Source organism: Pavona decussata, unplaced genomic scaffold (assembly GCF_977016875.1).
Source record: "Pavona decussata unplaced genomic scaffold, jaPavDecu1.1 SCAFFOLD_447, whole genome shotgun sequence".
In the NCBI taxonomy this organism is placed as follows: Eukaryota; Metazoa; Cnidaria; class Anthozoa; order Scleractinia; family Agariciidae; genus Pavona; species Pavona decussata.
In genome coordinates, this window is record NW_028145798.1 from 13,531 (window position 1) to 36,983 (window position 23,453).

General features: G+C 40.0%; 1 pseudogene across 1 annotated transcript; it reads right to left on the reverse strand.

Annotated features, from left to right (window-relative positions):
• Positions 1-942: 942 nt before the first annotated feature.
• On the reverse strand, positions 943-20,588 carry LOC146450529 (uncharacterized; annotated as a pseudogene). Its single transcript, XR_014860283.1, has 3 exons — positions 20,212-20,588; positions 4,561-4,932; positions 943-2,190 (listed from the first exon to the last, which is right to left on the reverse strand). The product of XR_014860283.1 is annotated as an uncharacterized LOC146450529 (transcript).
• Positions 20,589-23,453: the final 2,865 nt, after the last annotated feature.

Genomic DNA, 23,453 nt, shown 5'->3' on the forward strand with positions numbered 1-23,453 from the left:
AATTTTAGCTACGTTTTCTCGTTACTGGAAAACCAAGACTTTTAAGACCTTTTATCTGTAATTTGAAAATGCATTAGCATTAATTGAGCCGCAGTGTGAGAGACAGTGTTGAATTAAGTTGATTGAAGCAAGATTTTGTTTACAACTAGTTTCAGAAGTGAAATTCAAAATTGAAATGAAAAATGAAACCAAGCAGCAAGACATTTATCTGCCCTCTTCATGAGGAGTCGTTGAAACGAAGGGTTCAATGAGAGTCTCGTAAAGTTCCTTCTACTTGACCGATGACCAAGGTCGGTCCCGGGCCTTGACGCGTTAAACGACGCCATCTTGTATGGAAGGCGAGGTTACCATCCTCAGACACGTGCAACATTCGTCCTTGAATTTGCTTTTCGAGGCACGTGCGAGTTCGTCAGTAAAGTGTGAGAAATCACGGTTCTTGGGCCAAAAAGATTTTTATGGGCCGAAAGGTGAGTTGTTTTTCTATGTTTGTGAAAAAATGTTCAGTTTGTAGGTTCACACCGTGTTGAGTTTTCCGGGAAATAGTAAGCGATGCCTCGGTATAAAACATTTGCCCATTCTTTGCTATTATTCTGGTTTCAGTTGAGAAATAGACCTTAGTCACAATTACTGCTTCCTATCATTACTAAGTAGTTGTGCACGACAAACTCTGTCACCCTGACAGGTAAGCGACTTACTGCGAAGTTGATGCTAAACTTCTGCGGAACTAATATGATCCAATGCAAACATTGTGATATTAATGTTAATGTATGCATTGTCATAATGTTATAATTTTTGTTTAGCACGAATGAATTAAGTTCAGCATTTGAATCAACTTTCGTCCTACGGTCGAGATTACAATTCTATTGCATTCGACACGAAAATTGTACGACATTTTAACCACCGGTCTAACACACTGGGTTGCAGCAATAACAAGCAAACCTCTGGCTTAGAAGTAGTCCAACTTTATAAACTGAAGTTTTTAATGTGAGAAATGCAAGCTTTGCTATCGCAGTCCTGCTTATCAACTCAAAGTTGTGAAAAAACTGTCATTGTGTTTTAAATTAATTTTCGATTCCTCACAATACCTTGCTACTTGATAAACCAAGAACTGGCTATCAATTCAAGAAAAGAAACGAACGTGTAAACATTCGTAGCGTTGTATTTTAATGCAGTACTTTGCTCCTTACCCAATAAAACTAACAATGGGATCATTCGTGCATCAAGAACAGTTTCCATTTGATCTCATTACACTCATTTCAAAATACTAGTGCAAAATAGTTGACACTGAAAGTCTTCTCTTGAAAATAGCGAAGGTATGGTTCTGTATAGTCTGAAAATTTTCTACACGGTTGTACAGAAAAGAACTTCTTCAGAATTTGCAGAGCTATCTCTATCAAAATTTTAAATTACTGTAGTTAGGTCTATAGTAACTCTTTAGGACTGAAACCTAAGTAGTTATTTCATTTATGCATTTATTAATTCATCATTTGTCGCTTACCTTAACAAAAAAAAAAAGCTATATAAAGTTGTAGAAGAAAACATACATGAAATTACAGGCAGCACTGTGTTCCTAGTGATACATTAATCAAGCTGCAAACTAGCTGCAATTGTTTACAAAGCCACATCCTCGGAGACCCAGGGGCAGCTAGTCAAGTGGAAGGGATTTGCGTGGACGAAATTTTACTACGAGAACTTATAGTAAACTTTCGGCCACAAAAATTCCTTCCACCCGACTAGCTACCCCTGGGTCTCCGACGATGACAAAGTCGAAACTTGCAATTTTTTTCACTTGCTCACAAGAATTAGGACAGTTTCAAGGGTTCCCTTTTAAGTCTGGGGTCTAGACACTTCTTCGATGATTATCCGGGACACTGCAATCCAACCAGTGTTGGCATCACCCAAGGTATAGCTTGCGCACTTTCCTACCCATAACTGCACTGTTACCGCGCCCTGTGGGATGTTCTCACAGTAGCCCTCAAATGATCGGTGATGAAGCAGATTGGGACTCCCAGCAGATGATGGCCAGTTGTTGTACACAACAGCTTCTATCGTCATTGGTCAACTGCATTCATTACCATTAAACTTGAAAAACCATCGGTTGCATTTGCTGCTAGTGCCATAAACCCTCATAACACCCTGGAATGAGACTTTGAGTGCTGTATCAGATTGCAGCTTGTTGAAAGAGCAATCCTGTAATAAAGCAAAATTAAATCAAGTAAATCAATTGACCTGGATACAAGTATCATGATAAAGATATATGCGTTATTAACCAAGCGTGAGGTCAAGATGGCTGGATATTGGCCAAGTTCTTTTTTTTTTTTTTTTTTTTTTTTTTGCGTTTTTTCGTCTCGGTCCATAAAAACGCAAAAAAAAGAACGAGGCCAATATCCAGCCATCTTGACCGAACAAGTTTGGTCAATAAAGGATTTATTATATGGCTTTACCTTCAAGTTAAAACGACAACAACAAAACAAAACAGGACAATGAAACTGCTCCGCTCGGAAAGAAATTCTTCATAGCCGGCCGGTGCAAGATTTATTTTCAGTGCATTTTTGGATTATCATGTAATCATGAAAAACAAGGAATCCTAAATTATCTTAGGTCTCTAAATTTATAATGGCTTAAAGGAAGTCTACAATTATTGGGAACGAAAAATTTAAATTTTCGCAAGAGCCGGAAGATTTGAATAGAATCCGGCAAACTCGCCATTTCCAGCCGATCGCACGTTATCGTAAATAATAAACAGTTTTACTCAGTTTTTGGCTTCCAATCATTAATTCTTGAATGAAACAATAGATTTTGGGATTATATGCAAACGTAACCCGAAAAAAAGAGCGGGTAAATAAAAAAAAACTGGGCGAAACTTTAATAAGATTTTGTTGTTTACAACAAACAAGACGCGGCTAAATTAAAACATACGTGAGCTTCGTCGGCAAACTTGAGAAATATACTTTTCTGAACTGCTCTAAACACTAAACGCAACTTCCACTACACTATGATTTAAATACAGTCATTGCAAATCTAGAGAACTTATCAATTTAGCACTCGACTTGAGACGATAAGTTTTACAAAATCAACTCAATCTAAAATACTACACGAAGAGCAACTCACCGATTCAACTCACATTCATTGTAGCTGAAACAAAATTTTCACTACACCAGGACGATTTCATTCTCTTTCCTTTCCTTTAGGTAATTGTTGAGAGTTTACCGAACTTTTTAGTGAGCGTTTCCCCCCAAAACAACGATAAAATCGAAGAAAAGATTGCATTGTTGTTAGGACGGACGGGCAACGAGTAATCCCAAGCGGGCAAGATAGCTCCATCTTGCCCGCTCGGGTAGCCAATCACAGCGCAGGATTTGACTCATCTTGCCCGCTCGCGGAGCCAGCCATACAGTCGAACCTGTATATAACGGCCCTGTATTAAGCGGCCACCCTCTATTAAGCAGCCAGTTTTCAAAGTCCCTATTGTTCGCTCATATAAACGCTGCATTTGTTACTTGTATCAGGCGGCCACCTCTATTAAGCGGCCGCGGCCACCCTGTAGCAGTCCTATCTTTGTCTTTCTTTGTTATTTTTACCTATATTAAGCGGCCACCCTTGAATAAAAACTAAGCTATATGTTATCTTATGCGGTATTTTTTTGTTTAAAATGCAATCCAGCATCACTATAAAGAAATAACATGTACAAAGCTACTGTAAGCTGATACTCGGCCGTTTAATATCGTTAACGCTTTTCAGATGTCCACAATGTGCTGAATGAAGTACAGTACCATATCACGAACGCTAAAAGCAATTTGTTTTGAATATACTTCACTCTTTAGCAAGAAATTCCTTTTTAATTAGCTTGTTCTTCAGCCATGTGACATTGAATATTAAGCGTAATAATTATGAAACGACTGAATGGGATATTTTGTTGTGAACTGTAACTCATAGAAACAAAGCACCGTCTGCTCTTAAGTCTTGCCGCTTAATTTGGCATGTTTTCATTGATTAGAACCAAAGGCGTCATGTAATACAAGATAGAGGACGTCCGATTTTATATCCGTCGCTGATTTATTTCTTTATTTTGTTTCAACGAGAGAAAAATAGAAAGAAAATGTGGTTTATTACCAGCAATGTTGTGACACTTTGGTCTTTTCTACAATAAACGCACATATCACATAGTGTTATGGTGGTTTACAATTCTTCTGTGGGGTAAAATCCAATGTCAGCATGTAAAGACGCCACTGGCAGCCGCTATCAGTTCATAGTGGTGAGAGCGCTCGCCTGCCAGTGATGGGCCCCAGGTTCGATTCCCGGACTCGTTGTTATATGTGGGTTTATTTTGTTGCTGGTTTTCGCCCTTGCTCCGAAAAGGTTTTCTTTGGGTACTCGAGTTTCCCCTGTCTCCTCAAAAACCAACATTTCCAAATTCCAATTCGATCCGGAATTTGAAGGCCACAGAGTTGTCGGTCGTGACAGTTAACTGTCACCCTCATTAAACGAACTTGATCTATTTATCTATACCTTTATTCACGCATTTTTGTTGTTCAAGTGTTGTTATTTATCAACTCTTACTTTAATCTTTCCGTTATCTCTTCCGTCGCTGTTTTTCCACACGCACTGTTTCCAGTTTGTTTGTGGCACTCCACTTGCTGGACTTCCTTTCACACTTTCTCCTTTCTCTCCCTTGTCTCCTTTTCCGCCTTGATGTCCCATAATTCCTCGCTCTCCTTTTATTCCCGTCATTCCTGGTAGCCCATTCTTCCCACGAAGCCCTTCGGGACCTCTTTCTCCTTTTGGACCCATCGTTCCTTGAGCTCCCTTGTCACCAATCTGTCCTTTAGCTCCTTCTCTTCCCTGTGGTCCGTGCGACCCTGGGACACCTGGCATTCCCGGCATGCCATTTGATCCAGGAATGCCTGGAAAACCATGACCAAGTACGGATTTCTGGAAAATAAATATGACGTGAATTAATCAGATAACAAAACACGGAACAAGTGTGAAGCCAAACAAAAAAAATGTAAAGTGTTACTTATTCTCATCCATTATACAAGTGTGGTTGCTCTTTATGACCTGATGAGCTCCACGATCGATTGATAGTTAAGGTGGGGGTTCACCTGAAAGCCGTTTTCACGCCGCTTAAAATCGGTCAAATGGAAATATCTTGTTTGCATTTCAAGCAATACAAAAACCCGCCATTCATGACACCACTCAATGATTGAAACTATTAATTTTGACATTGGCGCATGAATGGTGCGACGTTTGCTGCATTAAGTTCGACTCAACTGATTAATTGGGTCGAATGCAGCATAAGTTCGACTTGCCAAGTGGGATAATGCGACAGATGCAAGGCGTTTCAGCAAACGCCGTTCTAGACACGCGCTGAAATGAAGTCATAAATCATTCAAATTACAAAAAAAAGTGATTCAAATGTGATGGACTGCGCAAACATTACAGAAATACCGCCTTCCCCATCTGCCAAACGTTATTCCCCCCCTGACGAACATGCGCTGTACAAATACAATTTCGCGACCGGGAATGGCGAGCTTTCGAAAGTCTTTGCCGCAATGACTTCGCACAGCTTGATGGAAATGTGTTTTTCGTGTTTCAGGAACACGACATATAAATGCTTGAGATGCAAATTGCCTATTTGCAATAAATGCTCAATGTTTGAGTCTTCTCTTTCTATTTTTCGCAATTAACAAAAGGCCTGAGGAGCACTGTATTTCGACATTTCGCTAGCACGTCGCAGCAGTAACTAGTCGCGCATCGAGTGAATAGCACGGGGGCACGTACTTATTCCCGTGTTTTAATAAAATGCAACTTTTGAATTAGGGTCGACGCAGGTTCGACGTTTTCTACCACGCTGGAATTAAGTCGACTTTTTGTCGAACCTATTTTTCCGAAATTCAACGCAACTTAGATTCAACGTTTGCCCCATGCCTAGGAAGTCTAAGAATAAAGGAAATTGATCTTTTCAAATCCATTCCAACCCGTTTTAATATATGATATTCATCATTGTTCTTTACACTGATCCCGATCAATTTCAAATCGCATCATTCTTCGATCGGGTCAAATCAAAGCCTCTTCTCTTCAATGACAACATTTACTCAGCTTTGGACAAACAAGCCAGTGGGAAGATCAGAAGAATGACATACCAGCTAACGCTTCAATTGAAATTCAGTTCGAAATTGATGGTCAAAACAGTTAAGGGTGTATTTGGAAGAATTTGGTACACAAAATTACGCAAACAATAGCAAGAGCTCAAGCAAAGTCTTGGCAATATATAGGATGACCTACTGTCAGTAAGCACGAAACTAAAAAAAAATTAAGTTCTACAGGTGGACTTGTTGCTCGAAATGTTCTGAGACAGCGATGGCCTTTTAGATTAGATAAGTTTTTCAATCATTTCACTCCTAGATTGGCCTCAAACTGAATGATCAGGTTTATGACGGAAGTTGTATAACTTCATCGCCAAGTTCTCCACGAAAATGCTTCGCAAAACTTAGCAGCTTCAGTGACAAACTTTTAACGAAACCGCAGGAAAATGTTTGTCTTTTTTTTGTCCAGGATAATTGACCTCATCCGCCAGATACGTGATTTTTTGTATAAGTTTTCCATTATTAACCACAAATATAAGTTGAATGTTAGTAAACATGTTGATCTTTGTTTTCATCGATCTGTTGGTGATTCGTTTCATCACTGGCCTCGAATGAAGCGAACATTTTCGAAATCTCATGTTCGTGACAGATCTTAATTCAGCGGCATGATGAGCATTTCCGTGCTTGGCAATGGTGTTTGTAGCAAGAGAATTTGAAACATGGCCGGCTTTTCTATACGCACGAAAACGATATTTTCGAACATCGAATACGGAACTTATAACGAGTGGAAATGGCCCCTCCATACGAATCTGGATTAAGAAAAAAACCTAAATTGAAAAAAAAATTAAGGTGAAATAAAATAAAATAGCGAAGAAGAAAACCAAACAAGCTAAAACAAATTTAAAGTGGTGTTTTCCAATTCATCCAGACTAGTGTTCACGGGGTTTCTGTTATTACGTGTCCTGTAAATGGTTCATTTTCCTCCCGTTTTCCGGTTTATGTCTATATAATGTTATGTACCCGTCAAATCGAAGCTTGAACAATAATTCTCCCGGACATATCCCTGGCATTTGTCCCTTACCTTTGCCTTCTCCGGGGGTAAGGAATTTGATCATTTTATAATCTTTTCGGGAGTGGCGAATTTGATCACTACGTATGTACATAAGGCGCGGGAAATTTGAACGTGTAGCCTCGATTTTGTGTTACGTGTCTCAGTGCTTGGGAAGGTTTGCTTTGTCATTGATTGGCTAAAGAATAGAGCATTGCAGAAGCGGCGTTGACCAGGCAATCAGGCACAATTGAAGAGACATTCAAGAAAGGGATTAGAGGAAATGGCACAATCGCTTTGGCTATTAAGTGCTGTCCTTCTGTAAAGCAAGTGGAGATTTGGCGTAACCATCTTCACAAGAAGCAAATAACGCGTGCAAGTTCCGGCAGTTGAGAAGGCCCCTGGCAAACAAGAGCCAGGAACAAAGGACCGAAAAAGAAGCAGTCAGTATAAAACCATTCGTCATTAAACACATGAAAGACAGAGATGGAACAGAGATAAATAGTTTATGTTCGTTTTATAAATTACACAAACTTTCATTAAATTTGTATTACGCAGTATTGACCCAGATCAACAAAACATATGATTTCTTTAAATTCTGATGTTTGTGCGATTAATATAAAAATGGTCAAAACTCGTAATCGAAATTCTTTAACCTTTTATTAAGCGGTTAAATACAGAATAAAAACTGTGTTGTATATTTAAACCTGTTTGCTGATTCCGGTCTTAGAGCATTAGAAAGCAAGGTCATTTAAAGAGTAATATGGTCACTTATTAAAGTGCCTGTCACCCTTACACAGTTTTAATGAATTTCGAAAATTTATGCATGTCTAAGACGCTTTGCGAAGAAAGAAATCATATTCCATGTTTCGTTTTGTTCTTATCAGACGACAAAATCCCCCAAATGGGCCGTTTTCCGCTATATTGGATCCAAAAAAAGCTGTTGAGAGACTAGGAACTAACAAGATGCCTGCTATACTGGCATTACGCGTGATGCTGGGGCTGATTCATTTATTCCAACTGTATGCTTCGCCGATTGATAAAACTATCCTTGCTAATGGAATAGTTTGAGTCACGACGATCGCGTTACGTTATTTACCTTGTGTTACGCTACTCAGGGTTTCAAGGGAAATTGCGGGAATTCCATTACGATAACGTAAGCTTCTCAATGACCTCTTTTCAGTCTCGCGTCGTGGTCTAAGACTGTCAAACAAAACACGATTCCTTCGCCAGGAACTCACCAATTTCCACCGTTTTAAATGTCGGGTGCTTCTTAGAAGTTATTCTCTCGATTCACCGCTTCAAAATGGTGAAATTTCCGTTTGAAAACGGCACACTTGAGTCCAGAACATGTTAACAATATGGCGCCAAATTTAATCTGTTTTTGATAAATATATCAAATGATGCGTTGACGTCACACAGGTAGGGGTGAGTGGGTCCCCTCCCTCGCGATGTAACCGACAAGAATGGATTTTGATTGACCTGCTTCTGTTGAAGACAATCAGAACAATACACCCCGAGTAGGAGAGGGGAGAGTTTAATGAATAAATTAATGTACCGATTTGTAGCCACGAGGAAGAAAAAAGAACAAGATGCCTGCTATACTGGCATTACGCGCGATGCTGTGGCTGATTCATTTATTCCAACTGTATGCTTCGCCGATTGATAAAGCTATCCTTGCTAATGGGATAGTTTGAGTCACGACGATCGCGTTACGTTGATTCCCTTGTGTTACGCGACTCAGACTTTCACCGGAAATTTCTGAAATTCTTTCACGATAACGTAAGCTTCTCAATGACCTCTTTTCAGTCTCGCATCGTGGTCTAAGACTGTCAAACAAAGCACGATTCCTTCGCCAGGAACTCACCAATTTCCACCGTTTTAAATGTCGAGTTCTTTTTAGAAGTTATTCTTTCGATTCACCGCTTGAAAATGGTGAAATTTCCGTTTGAAAACGGCACACTTGAGTCCACAACATGTTAACAATATGGCGCCAAATTTAATCTGGTTTTCATAAATAGATCAAAAGGGTGCGTTGACGTCACCCAGGTAGGGGTGAGTGGGTCCCCTCCCTCGCGATATAAGCGACAAGAATGGATTTTGATTGGCTTGCTTCTGTTTAAGACAATCAGAACAATACATCCCGAGTAGGAGAGGGGAGGGTTTAATGAATAAATTAATGTACAGATTTGTGGCTACGAGGAAAAAGAAATCGACCCGTTTTTAGACACGGCCAACTGTATGCTTTGCCGATTGATAAAACTATCCTTGCTAATGGAATAGTTTGAGTCACGACGATCGCGTTACGTTGTTTACCTTGTGTTACGCGACTCAGACTTTCACCGGAAATGTGTGGAATTCCATTACGATAACGTAAGCTTCTCAATGACCTCTTTTCAGTCTCGCGTCGTGGTCTAAGACTGCCAAACAAAGCACGATTCCTTCGCCATGAACTCACCAATTTCCACCGTTTTAAATGTCGAGTGCTTCTTAGAAGTTATTCTTTCGATTTGCCGCTTCAAAATGGTGAAATTTCCATTTGAAAACGGCACACTTGAGTCCAGAACATGTTATAAACAATATGGCGAGACAATTTAATGCACTTTTAATTAAGAAATCAAATGATGCGTTGACGTCACACAGGTAAGGGTGAGTGGGTCCCCTCCCTCGCGATATAAGCGACAAGAGTGGATTTTGATTGGCCTGCTGTTGTTGAAGACAATCAGAACAATACATCCCGAGTAGGAGAGGGGAGAGTTTAATGAATAAATTCATGTACCGATTTGTGGATACGAGGAAGAAAAAAAAAAAAAAAAAAAAGATGCCTGCTACACTGGCATTACGCGTGATGCTGGGGCTGATTCATTTATTCCAACTGTATGTTTCACAGATTTATAAAACAATCTTTGCTAATGGAATAGTTTGAGTCACGAAGATCGCGTTACGTTGTTCCCCTTGTGTTACGCTACTCAGGGTCAAGGGAAATTGCGGGAATTCCATTGCGATAACGTAAGGTTCTCAATGACCTCTTTTCTGTCTGCAATCGTGGTTTAAGACTGTCAAACAAAGCACGATTCCTTCGCCAGGAACTCTCCAATTTCCACCATTCTAGATGTCGAGTGCTTCTTAGAAGTTATTCTTTCGATTTACTGCTTCAAAATGGTGAAATTTTCGTTTGAAAACGGCACAATTGAGTCCAGAACATGTTAACAATATGGCGACACAAGTTTAATCCAGTGTTAATTAAGTGATGCTTTGACGTCACACAGGTAGGGGTGAGTGGGTCTCCTCCCTCGCAATATGAGCGACAAGAATGGATTTTGATTGGCCTGCTTTTGTTGAAGACAATCAGGACAATACATCCCGAGTAGGAGAGGGGAGAGTTTAATGAATAAATTAATGTACCGATTTGTAGCTACGAGGAAGAAAAAAAAACCAAGATGCCTGCGATACTGGCATTACGCGTCATGCTGGGGCTGATTCATTTATTCCAACTGTATGCTTCGCCGATTGATAAAACTATCCTTGCTAATGGAATAGTTTGAGTCACGACGATCGCGTTACGTTGTTTCCCTTGCGTTACGCTACTCAGGGTTTCAAGGGAAATTGCGGGAATTCCATTGCGATAACGTAAGCTTCTCAATGACCTCTTTTCAGTCTCGCGTCGTGGTTTAAGACTGTCAAACAAAGCACGATTCCTTCGCCAGGAATTTACCAATTTCCACCGTTTTAAATGTTGGGTGCTTCTTAGAAGTTATTCTTTCGATTTGCCGCTTCAAAATGGTGAAATTTCCGTTTGAAAACGGCACATTTGAGTCCAGAACATGTTAACAATATGGGGCCAAATTTAATCTGTTTTTAATAAATAGATCAAATGATGCGTTGACGTCACACAGGTAGGGGTGAGTGGGTCCCCTCCCTCGCGATATAAGCGACAAGAATGGATTTTGATTGGCCTGCTTCTGTTGAAGACAATCAGAACAATACACCCCGAGTAGGAGAGGGGTGAGTTTAATGAATAAATTAATGTACCGATTTGTAGCTACGAGGAAGAAAAAAAACAAGATGCCCCTCTAATGGCATTACACGGAATGCTTAATGTAGCCCCAATTATTCCCCATTGTATGTTTCGTAGATATTTAAAAAATATCCTCCCTTGGCCATTGAAATAATTGTCTGAATGGTTTTATTCAGATATATTGCGTGATACTTATCGTTGTGTTACTAGGAATCATACCAGAAATAACTATGCAATAACGTCATGACCCCGCTGAACTGGTCTGGCCTCCTCTAGCTCTAATCCTTCGCGTTGATCATTCGATCTGTTTTTTAAAGCGGATTTTCTTTGCTGTGAACTCTCCAAATTTCCGCCGTTTCAACTGTCGAGTACTACCTAGAAGTTATTATTTCGATTTACTGCTTGAAAAAGGTTGGTTTTCTCTCTGAAAACGGCAGATCCGGAGTCTTAAATTGAGACATGTGGCCGCCATTGAACGAAAACAACTTTTCCAAATGATGATTTGCTTTGACGTCACACAAGTAGAGATGAGTGGGTCCCCTCCCTCGTGATATACGCGCAGATAATGGAGTTTGATTGGGCCGCTTTTGTTCAAGACAATCAAAACAATAGATCCCTTCTGGGAGAGGGAAGAATTTAATCTAGTTTTAATGAATAAATCAAATGATAATTTGACGTCACACAGAAGTGATGAGTGGGTCCCCTCTCTCGTGATATGTGCCTGAAAAATAGATTTTGATTGGGCCGCTTCTGTTGAAGACAATCAGAACAAAATATCCTTACTAGGGGAGGACAGAGTTTAATGCATAGATTAATGTGCACATTTGCGACACCGATGAAAAAAAAGATACCCGACCGAAACCTAGACACGTCATGCCCTGCGGGCATTCCGTGTAATAAATTAATGTACCGATTTGAGACTACGAAGAAGAAAAAAAAAAAAAAAAGAAATCAACCCGTTTTTAGACACGGTATGCCCCCTCAGGGCATCCCGCGTAAAAAAAAAAAAAAGATGCCTGCTATGGCTGGCATTACGCGTGATGCTGGGGCTGATTCATTTACTCCAACTGTATGCTTCGCCGATTGATAAAGCTATCCTTGCTAATGAAATAGTTTGAGTCACGACGATCGCGTTACGTTGTTTTCCGTGTGTTACGCGACTCAGACTATCAGCGGAAATTTGTCAAATTCCATTACGATAACGTAAGCTTCTCAATGACCTCTTTTCAGTCTCGCGTCGTGACCTAAGACTGTCAAACAAAGCACGATTCCTTCACTAAGAACTCACCAATTTTCACCGTTTTACGTGTCGGGTGCTTCTTAGAAGTTATTCTTTCAATTTACCGCTTCAAAATGGTGAAATTTCCCTTTGAAAACGGCACACTTGAGTCCAGAACATGTTAAAACAATATGGCGCGACTTAATCCGTCTTTAATAAATATATCAAATGATGCATTGACGTCACACAGGTAGGGGTGAGTGGGTCCCCTCCCTCGCGATATAAGCGACAAGAATGGATTTTGATTGGCCTGCTGTTGTTGAAGACAATCAGAACAATACATCCCGAGTAGGAGAGGGGAGAGTTTAATGAATAAATTAATGTACCGAGTTGTGACTACGAGGAAGAAAAAAAAGAAATCGACCCGTTTTTAGACACGGTATGCCCCTTCAGGGCATCCCGCGTAAAAAGAAATCGACCCGTTTTTAGACACGGTATGCCCCCTCAGGGCATCCCGCGTAACAAGATGCCTGCTATACTGGCATTACGCGAGATGATGGGGCTGATTCATTTATTCCAACTGTATGTTTCGCAGATTTATAAAACAATCCTTGCTAATGGAATAGTTTGAGTCACGAAGATCGCGTTACGTTGTTTCCCTTGCGTTATGCTTCTCAGGATTTCAAGGAAAATTGCGGGAATTCCATTGCGATAACGTAAGCTGCTCAATGACCTCTTTTCTGTCTGCAATCGTGGTCTAAGACTGTCAAAGAAAGCACGATTCCTTCGCCATGAACTCTCCAATTTCCACCGTTTTAGATGTCGAGTGCTTCTTAGAAGTTATTCTTTCGATTTACCGCTTCGAAATGGTGAAATTTCCGTTTGAAAACGGCACACTTGAGTCCACAACATGTTAACAATACGGCGCCACAAATTTAATCTGTTTTTTAATAAATATATCAAATGATGCGTTGACGTCACACAGGTAGGGGTGAGTGGGTCCCCTCCCTCGCGATATAAGCGACAAGAATGGATTTTGATTGGCCTGCTGTTGTTGAAGACAATCAGAACAATACATCCCGAGTAGGAGAGGGGAGGGTTTAATGAATAAATTAATATACAGATTTGTGGCTACGAGGAACAAGATGCCTGCTATACTGGCATTACGCGTGATGCCCGGACTGATTCATTTATTCCAACTGTATGCTTCGCCGATTGATAAAACTATCCTTGCTAATGGAATAGTTTGAGTCACGACGATCGCGTTACGTTGTTCCCCTTGTGTTACGTTACTCAGGTTTTCAAGGGAAATTGCGGGAATTCCATTGCGATAACGTAAGCTTCTCAAAGACCTCTTCTCTGTCTGCAGTCGTGGACTAAGACTGTCAAAGAAAGCACGATTCCTTCGCCAGGAACTCTCCAATTTCCACCGTTTTAGATGTCGAGTGCTTCTTAGAAGTTATTCTTTCGATTTACTGCTTCAAAATGGTGAAATTTCCGTTTGAAAACGGCACACTTGAGTCCAGAACATGTTAACAATATGGCTCCACAATTTAATGCAGTTTTAATGAAGAAATCAAATGATGCGTTGACGTAACACAGGTAAGGGTGAGTGGGTCCCCTCCCTAGCGATAAGAATGGATTTTGATTGGCCTGCCTTTGTTAAAGACAATCAGAACAATACATCCCGAGTAGGAGAGGGGTGAGTTTAATGAATAAATTAATGTACCGATTTGTACCGATCGCGTTACGTTGTTCCCCTTGTGTTACGTTACTCAGGTTTTCAAGGGAAATTGCGGGAATTCCATTGCGATAACGTAAGCTTCTCAATGACCTCTTCTCTGTCTGCAGTCGTGGACTAAGACTGTCAAAGAAAGCACGATTCCTTCGCCAGGAACTCTCCAATTTCCACCGTTTTAGATGTCGAGTGCTTCTTAGAAGTTATTCTTTCGATTTACTGCTTCAAAATGGTGAAATTTCCGTTTGAAAACGGCACACTTGAGTCCAGAACATGTTAACAATATGGCTCCACAATTTAATGCAGTTTTAATAAAGAAATCAAATGATGCGTTGACGTCACACAGGTAAGGGTGAGTGGGTCCCCTCCCTAGCGATAAGAATGGATTTTAATTGGCCTGCCTTTGTTAAAGACAATCAGAACAATACATCCCGAGTAGGAGAGGGGTGAGTTTAATGAATAAATTAATGTACCGATTTGTAGCTACGAGGAAGAAAAAAAAAAAAAAAACAAGATGCCTGCTACACTGGCATTACGCGTGATGCTGGGGCTGATTCATTTATTCCAACTGTATGCTTTGCCGATTGATAAAACTATCCTTGCTAATGGAATAGTTTGAGTCACGACGATCGCGTTACGTTGTTTACCTTGTGTTACGCGACTCAGACTTTCACCGGAAATGTGTGGAATTCCATTACGATAACGTAAGCTTCTCAATGACCTCTTTTCAGTCTCGCGTCGTGGTCTAAGACTGTCAAACAAAGCACGATTCCTTCGCCATGAACTCACCAATTTCCACCGTTTTAAATGTCGAGTGCTTCTTAGAAGTTACTCTTTCGGTTTGCCGCTTCAAAATGGTGAAATTTCTGTTTGAAAACGGCACGCTTGAGTCCAGAACATGTTATAAACAATATGGCGCGACAATTTAATGCACTTTTAATTAAGAAATCAAATGATGCGTTGACGTCACACAGGTAAGGGTGAGTGGGTCCCCTCCCTCGCGATATAAGCGACAAGAATGGATTTTGATTGGCCTGCTGTTGTTGAAGACAATCAGAACAATACATCCCGAGTAGGAGAGGGGAGAGTTTAATGAATAAATTAATGTACCGATTTGTAGCTACGAGGAAGAAAAAAAAAAAAGAAAAAAAAGAAATCGACCCGTTTTTAGACACGGTATGCCCCCTCAGGGCATCCCGCGTAAAAAAAAAAGAAATCGACCCGTTTTTAGACACGGTATGCCCCTTCAGGGCATCCCGCGTAAAAAAGAAATCGACCTGTTTTTAGACACGGTATGCCCCCTCAGGGCATCCCGCGTAAAAAAGAAATCGACCTGTTTTTAGACACGGTATGCCCCCTCAGGGCATCCCGCGTAAAAAGAAATCGACCCGTTTTTAGACACGGTATGCCCCCTCAGGGCATCCCGCGTAAAAAGAAATCGACCCGTTTTTAGACACGGTATACCCCCTAGGAGCATCCCGCGTAACAAACTTGTGACGTTGACCCTGTATCCACAGAGCACTTGCTCATTTGTCACTACATTCTCTATACTTAACTTGGAATGTGCCAGGAAGGTATGTGGTTGGGTGAATGTGCTGCCTTCTCAGACATGCAGAAGGGTATAATTCTGCACGCTATACTGTTCGATAATGATGAAGCAAGGGAATGTAGAAAGAAATAGATCGATTTCATGAAACAAAAGCGGGCTAACCCGGAAAATCGTCAATATGCCCCAAGCACTTCACGAATGACGACTTAATGCGTCGATTCTGAGTTATTGATGAAGATCATCCCAAGACTGAAACGAGATGATATCGGTATAAATGTGACGCCAACTGTCCATGTTAAAGCGGTGAGAACAAGTCCAGGTGTACTGATTTCAACTAGTGCCAAACATCGCCGCGAACGAGCGGTAAGAAATGTTTCCATTTTTTTAATTTAAGCTTTTAGGTGTAGCCAAAACAAACCTACTGAAACAGTAAACTTATTAATTTATAATTGACCTAGACTCTCAAGAATGCGAAGAGGGGAATGGAGTCTTTTACATCTGAGACTGCTGACTGCTGTTTTTCTTTCTCAGTTCCACGTGTATAAATTTGGGAGTAGGCTTTCAAAGAAGAACGGATCATTCTTCTTTAAAAAGCTTCACTCTTGAATTTGCCTGTGAAGAACGATGAAAAGAATCAATCGAACATGTCGGTCGATTGACATGTTCGAAATACTGCTTCAAAAGGTGGACTTTTATTACCTGGAAATCTGGAAACCGTAATATTAAAAAAAAACACGCAACGGCTTTTCAAATGTTGTGAGGTTTTATTTCTCTTGCTACCAGACCAAAAAACAGCTAGTAAACAATTTATAAATGATAAAATATCAACTGAACAAGCTTTTATTTACGCCGCGAAAATGCAATCCTAAGAGCTATTTCCTTGGTGGTCCGCATGTTGTCGCGAAGTAACTTTTTGATGTGGTGGTTTCGTTGACAAAAGGTAAGCCTCCAGTTTGCTTATTTACACTTCCCTCGGCCGCAGTAAAATATTCTTTAAAACCGAAAGATTTCAAATATTTAGAAAATAGCAAGCTCCCGCAACACAACTCCTCAGAGCGGAGCGAAGCCGGCGAGGCGATGAAAAAAACGAAGCCGTAATTAAACAGACTTAAGCCTTCAATTTCACGCATTGCATAGTTCTTGAAGAAATCTACAATGCTGAAGAAAGGATCAAAAGACAAATAGCAATGATCAGAGACACAACATCTTACTACAAAAATAAACGGCCGGGCCAAGCAATACAAAAACTGTAAGATAAAGATTTAATTACACAGTTCAATTCCTAACAAAGATAGCGCAACAATAGCGGTCGCTTTCGGAGGTTTAAGATTATCACACGGTTCAAATCCTAACCAGAAGCTTTACTGTCACCTGACGGCGAACTGAAACGAGCCAAATTAAACCTAAATACAAGTAAAATGAAATAAGAACGACAGTCGCTTAATAGAAAGAACAAGAGGTGAAATAAACAGGCGTTAAACGTAGAACTCAAAACCCAGAAATGTCCTTCGAGATCAAAATACAAAACATGCTACAGTTAAACACATGGCTTGTTCAATGATTATCATACAAATCCTTCAAATCGTCATGCCAACCCGCTGTAGACATACAAGAAGCTAAATTGATCAACTGAAAGACTGAGGTAGAAGCGCAAAACTTGCGAGTACGCGTTGTGTAGGCCTTACATTCCTATTATCTCATCACGTAGCCAGGGTTGTAGTTAAATTCTGAATCATCTAAGTTGTAGCTTTGCTCGGATTCGGAGTCAGTATTCGGCATTTGGGCTAAAAAATCGGCCAGAAAACCAAACAGCTCGCGTAGAATTCACTCCGACTCACTGCTGGCACGGTTTTGTTGTGTGCTTGTTATCGAGATACCGGGTCGACGTCACAACTCACTAGTGCCAGTCCTCTAATGGCGCGGTTTTAACTTCGGAAATTTTGATTTTGATCGCGATTTAAGAAACGAGAATAACTGCAAATCTTATTATTTTCCTTGTTTTGGCTTACTTTCTACGTCTACTTTTGAGAATGAAAGGAATTGGGCAAGGGTGATAGGCACTTTAAATCCCTCGGCCGGGATAGGGGGATTTGATCACCTGAAATGGACCGTATGAGGGATGGAGCATTTTAACGGCCTTGTTGCTCGGGAAGGAGGGGTGGGGATTTGAAAAACCAGTAACCCCAAAGTTCAAATGCCCGGGGGGCTGCCCCCGGGGGATGTTGAAGCTTCGATTTGACCGGTACATTTTGTTCACTATAGCAAAGCTGTATTGGTAATTTAATAAACTTGAAATTTTGCAAGCAATATAATAATTCATTTTTGGTTGAATTAATAAATTTTTGACGCGACAACGTATTGAAAGTATAATTCTAAGCTTTTGACTCCGCTAGAGTCTTGTTTCACCGCACATCCTACACAATTAACTTCCCCGCTAAATGACCTTATAATTTATAGGGTTCCTTATCCCAATATTCTGGCTAATGGCTCTGTCACCAAAGATCACTTTTCCATTTACGCCGATTTCAAGCATGAAGTCAATTTGTGACGTGTCAATTTATAATTGTGTTTATCTCAGTGATTCACCCTGTAAAGAAGACCGAAGGTTAAATACCTGCACGCTACTTAGACTTGAAAATTCCTGTTTCCAGCAGGTCGGGAATTAAGGAATTTGTAAACTTAAAAATGAAGAGAGTGTTACAAATGTCCCACACAGTTTAAACTTTTATACAAGTATTCAGCATTCTTTCCTTTGAATTTGGTGTGTAATATCTTCGGAATCATCAAATAAATTTTCTACTACATTAAGCGAGACCCACATACGCGTAAATGTTCCACATTTGGAAACCGACCATTTTGTTGGCGTCTATTTCCGTTAATGGCAGCCTATTTTCTCTTTCATTCGCAAGTTTATTGCGGACCTTAATAAACACAAGCGGTTTCTATTTTCTTTGTAATATCTTCAAGAAACTAATGGTCAGCGCGATAAGGATGGCTCCATTAACGGTGATAACCTTTTGAACTCGGCTCTATGAAAGACATTAAATAATTTAAAAATGTAAAATGTGTCTTTAAAAGCCTCAACAAGAATATTTACGCAGCTGGAAAATGGTAGCACCAAGCATCATAATAGTCTGACAATGGGCCAACGTTTCAACATTCCAAGACGTCTACCCAATTAGCTTTGAGAAAATAACACAATGATGGCTTGTAAGCGCAAAAGTATGTGAAGGAATGTTCCAAGGATTGTGACGAAGCATTTGAGAAAATTATGGACGCCTACTCGCTTAGGTTTTAGAAAAAAAAAATAGCCGAGAAATTTTGCAGGCGTAAATAACTTAACTCTCAACTTATAAATGAAATTTGTTGACAAAGGTAATCCACTTTGGCTCTTGAAAATAGTTACGCAAAAATATTTGGCATTTTTTCAGATAGCACCTGGCTAGCACTCGTGCAGAGTTTTCTGTATCTGCTCTAAACTTTTAGGGCGATGCTTAAGTGCACAGCTTGCTCAATGAGACACTTTTTTATTAGTACTCTCAAGTGACTCCCAATTATGTGGTAATCTCTTTAAGAAACTAATTTCGATCATTAATCAGCGCGATTTAGTTGGATCTGTTAAGAAAGATAATCTTGTGAACCTGGTTCTGTTGCAGTAATCGAACTGTCTCAAAAATGTCGAATACGTATTAAAGCGCATTGATACCAAACATATTATAGTGGAAACAGAGAAAGATTCAACGTTCCTCGTTCTCATTTTTATTGATTAGCTTTGATGTAACTAGTCATTCCAGTAGCTTTCGTATATGTTTCACGTAATTCTTAAAACGGAAACATTAGCTGTAAGGCTAAAACCTTTCGAAGCTACTAGATAAGGGTGGACAATGAAACTGAAAGACTACAAAATCTGTCTCGAAGAGGTATCAAGTCATCCGACATACCGATTTGAAAAAAAAATATCCTTTTTAGGTTGACTATGTTTTGTTCTTCCTTCTCATAAAGTTAGCGCGGTTTTAGGCTTTTAAAGAATAAATATGAGCGTTGTTGCTAAGCACGTTTGACTTACCGGAATCCTACCAGAAAAAGGTCAGTTCGCTTGTGATACATTGCTTGATGCGGAGGCCAGAAATGACTCACTTTCATGGTAAGTTCTTATCAGGGTCACTGCTTAAAACGAGTAGTCCTGCATACCACGTAATTATGCACAATTTAGCAGAGCCTACATTTTAGGTCAATACTCCATAACGCGTTGAAGGACGAACAATATGATATACCAACATGGGAGGAAACCCTAGAAATACAATATCGACAGTTTGTTTTTCCCATAGATGTTTCGTATTAATGGAGATCACAACACTTTTCTGAGAATACAAATCGTCCATGTTCGATGTCCCATCAATTTGGTCTTGTCACTCACTTTTCCAAAAAAATATACTGTGGGTCGTCGTCTTCCACTATATCTCCAGATCCCAGCAATATGCCTTCCTTGCCTTCGAACGGTTCGACTGTCTCGTTACAATAAATTAGCAAAACTGTAATAGCCATGTACTCACCTCACACAAGTCTTTCGAAGCGGTCGTTTCCTGCTGTTGAGGTTTAGTGGTGGTCCCGCGTGCGAAAGCTGATAAACAGAGAACCAATAACGCTTTGAAGTACTGCGCCATGATGTGAAATACATAAGAACTTTTGTATGAATGAGGCTGGGTGTGTTCTTGCCTTTTAAGAATGACTATTTTATTGACGTAGCTTGATTGATGTGCCAAACAAAATTATTGATTTACAATCTATGGCCGCAGAGATTTTATATCAGAGTCGAAAGGGGTCATTATGGGACTCGAGGGCTCTGTGCCAAGGAACATTGAGTGGCCAATGCTTCAATATCAAAAAAGAAATCAAAGAGAGAAGTAAATAATAAGTGTTAGGTTAAACATTACGTCTGGCCAAGCATGTATTGAAAGATCGCTGCTAGGAGGTTTGGATCTCTGAGCCACCCGTCCCTAGATCGAAATCTTCCTACAGGAGTCTATTCAGTAGCCGGCGCCCATTCCCTCTTTCGATCCAGGGGTATTCGTTTTAGTAACACGCAAGCCTGCATGAAACTACTCAGCATGTGGAACGCAACCTACCCCGACAAAACGAACCCCTGGCATTTTTAACGAAGTCCCCGGTATAACAGACGATATTCTTCAGGCCCGGGAAATTTTGTAGTGAAAGGTGTAGAAAATCACTGTTGACAATCCCCCAATTTCGTGTGTGATAGGAGATATCGTATTCTTTTATCGAACTGATTTCGAACTGATGAAATAAAAAATAGCTCGTGTGATACCTCAGCCGGTATTTAAATCCAATGATCAGTAGCTGTTCACCAATTACCGACCTGTCTCGGTACTTCCTAGCTTTTCAAAATTTTGGGAAAGAATTGTCTATAATCGCTTAATACAATACCTGACAAGTTTCAATATCCTCTGTGATAATCAATACCGTTTCAGAACATTGAAGATCATTCTACCTCACTCACACTTATTGATCCGCATGATAAAATTTAATCCGCCGTATCGTTGTTTTGCAAAGACTTGCTATTAGAATCATAAACAAATCAAGCTTTGGTGCTCATACAGCCTGATCCAATCTTTAAAAAACCTATCTTGAAGGTATATTAAAATTCAATGACATCCGCTTGCTACAATAGACCATTTCCGAGTTGTTGTGAACCTCACTATGAAACCGAGGCTAAGTGCAAAGCTTTTCAAATGAAAATTAATTTTGTTTGCATATGAATGAAAACTAATTCTCAAAATAAAAGCTTTGCAGTTAGCCTCGCTTTCATAATGAGGTTCAACGCAACGGAAATGACTTATTAGGTCAGTTCATGTATTCTTACAAGACCTCATCCTTACCACCAAGATTTTGTAACAATTCCCTGCAAAACAATCAATTTTACGACTAGAAACTTCTAGAAACTCTCATGCCTTACATCTACCTTACTGTCGTACAAATATTAAGAAATTGTCTGTGTTTTTCCAAGGACCCAAGTTGTATAACTCCCTTAACAGCGAAATCATCATCTCTAATTCAATCTGCTATTTTTAGAAATCGCTTAAGAATTCCGTTTTTAAAAGCTATGAATAACACTTGATCACTAGCTTATTGCTTTTAACTGTTCAACGTCTGTTCGCGATGTAACTAACTTGATTATATATTTGAAGTCAACTGAATTATTACGCATAAGCTTTTTAGTTTCACCCCACCACTTTTTTCTTTGTAACTTAATTTAATTTTTTGTTGTTTATTCTTTGTAATTTCTTCGTGTGATAAAATAATTAAAAAAAAAAAACGCCGGTATATCTTAGTTCGCATTTTCGAGCGCAACCTGGGGAGAGCGGGAAAGCTACTGTGGGGCCCCTTCGAGTCTGATTGTATAACGTTGGAGTAGTGGGGCGGGAAAAATGGACACTAATTTGCCCAGGTTGTGCTCACCGTTACAAACCAAAATGGCGGCAGTTCGATCGAAGTATACGAACTTGACAATCTGATGAAAAAAATAGAAGACTGGAATAAGTCTAGTGTTTAACAAAACCCCAAATAACGGAATCACCTATCTTTGAGCGGAGATGGGGGTTGCTGGTCTCTTACTGGGTAATGTAGAAAACCATTTTTTTTTTGCTGCTTAATCTCTTTTTTAAAGCCGTGCTTATGTTAATCCACCGTGCGAAAAACATGGAGGCTGTACATTTTACAACGATACCTTGCAAAGCTAACACAACCAATAGTCACATAGCCAAATATCTTTTGGCGAAATTCGTCCCTTTACAAACAACGTGTTTGATAGGTTTGAAATCTGTAGAACTTTTCTGTGGCTATTCATGAGCGAGTTTTAGGGTTTTCGTACGCTAAGAATTGTGGGTAAATGTACCAGTCGCCATCTTTTTCGTTACGGTGGATTTTTAGTTCTCTTTGAACTCAGTTTGCCAAGTGGTATTAAAACAGAACTTTCGTTTGAAGTTGCTACCAACATGCACTTTTGCACAATGCACTCAGTGTAGAGGAACAGCACCAACCTTTGTTGTTTCCACGAACTTAGCGATATGATCAACCACAATTGTTCCTTTTAGACAGGGTAGCTGGTCTTGCTGCTTAGCCAGAATTCTAGTTAGCGCATAGTAGTTAAGCAGCCGTTACACGTTGAAACTTTTAGCTGAAACTTGTGTGCAACGACCAACGGGACCAGTTTCACGAAGTGGTGTTACACGGTGAAACTCTTCTTTTTTCACCACGGCAACCGTTGCGAGCGGTTGCAGAAGTAGAAAACCGTTCTACTTTTCGTGAAACTTGTCTCGCAACGAAGTTCGAAAAAGTGTCACAAAACCGACCATGCAACACGGTGCAAGGCCTGCTGAAACGTGTTTCGCAGCGCCGTTGCACACGAGTTTCAGCTAAAAGTTTCAACGTGTGACGGCGGCATTACACTTTAGCTGGCAGTCACAGTGTGTATTTCTACAGGATGCCTGGCAACACTTCCCCTGAACCACGCAAAGCCACTGTGAACCTTTCAAAAATGTATCTGTGATTAATTTGAACAAGAGAGGATCGACTCTTGATTACAAATCAAAAACTACTGCCGTGGGGAGGAACATGGGCGGACAAAACTGCTCAGGAAATCGAGCCCAATTTTACAAAAAGGCAAGTTTTTCCCTCTTTATATAAAGGTCTTCATAAATCATGAATTTTTAGAACTATATATTTATAAATATTTTTTTTTCAAGACTCTCAAACTTGGTCTTTTTACTGATTTTAA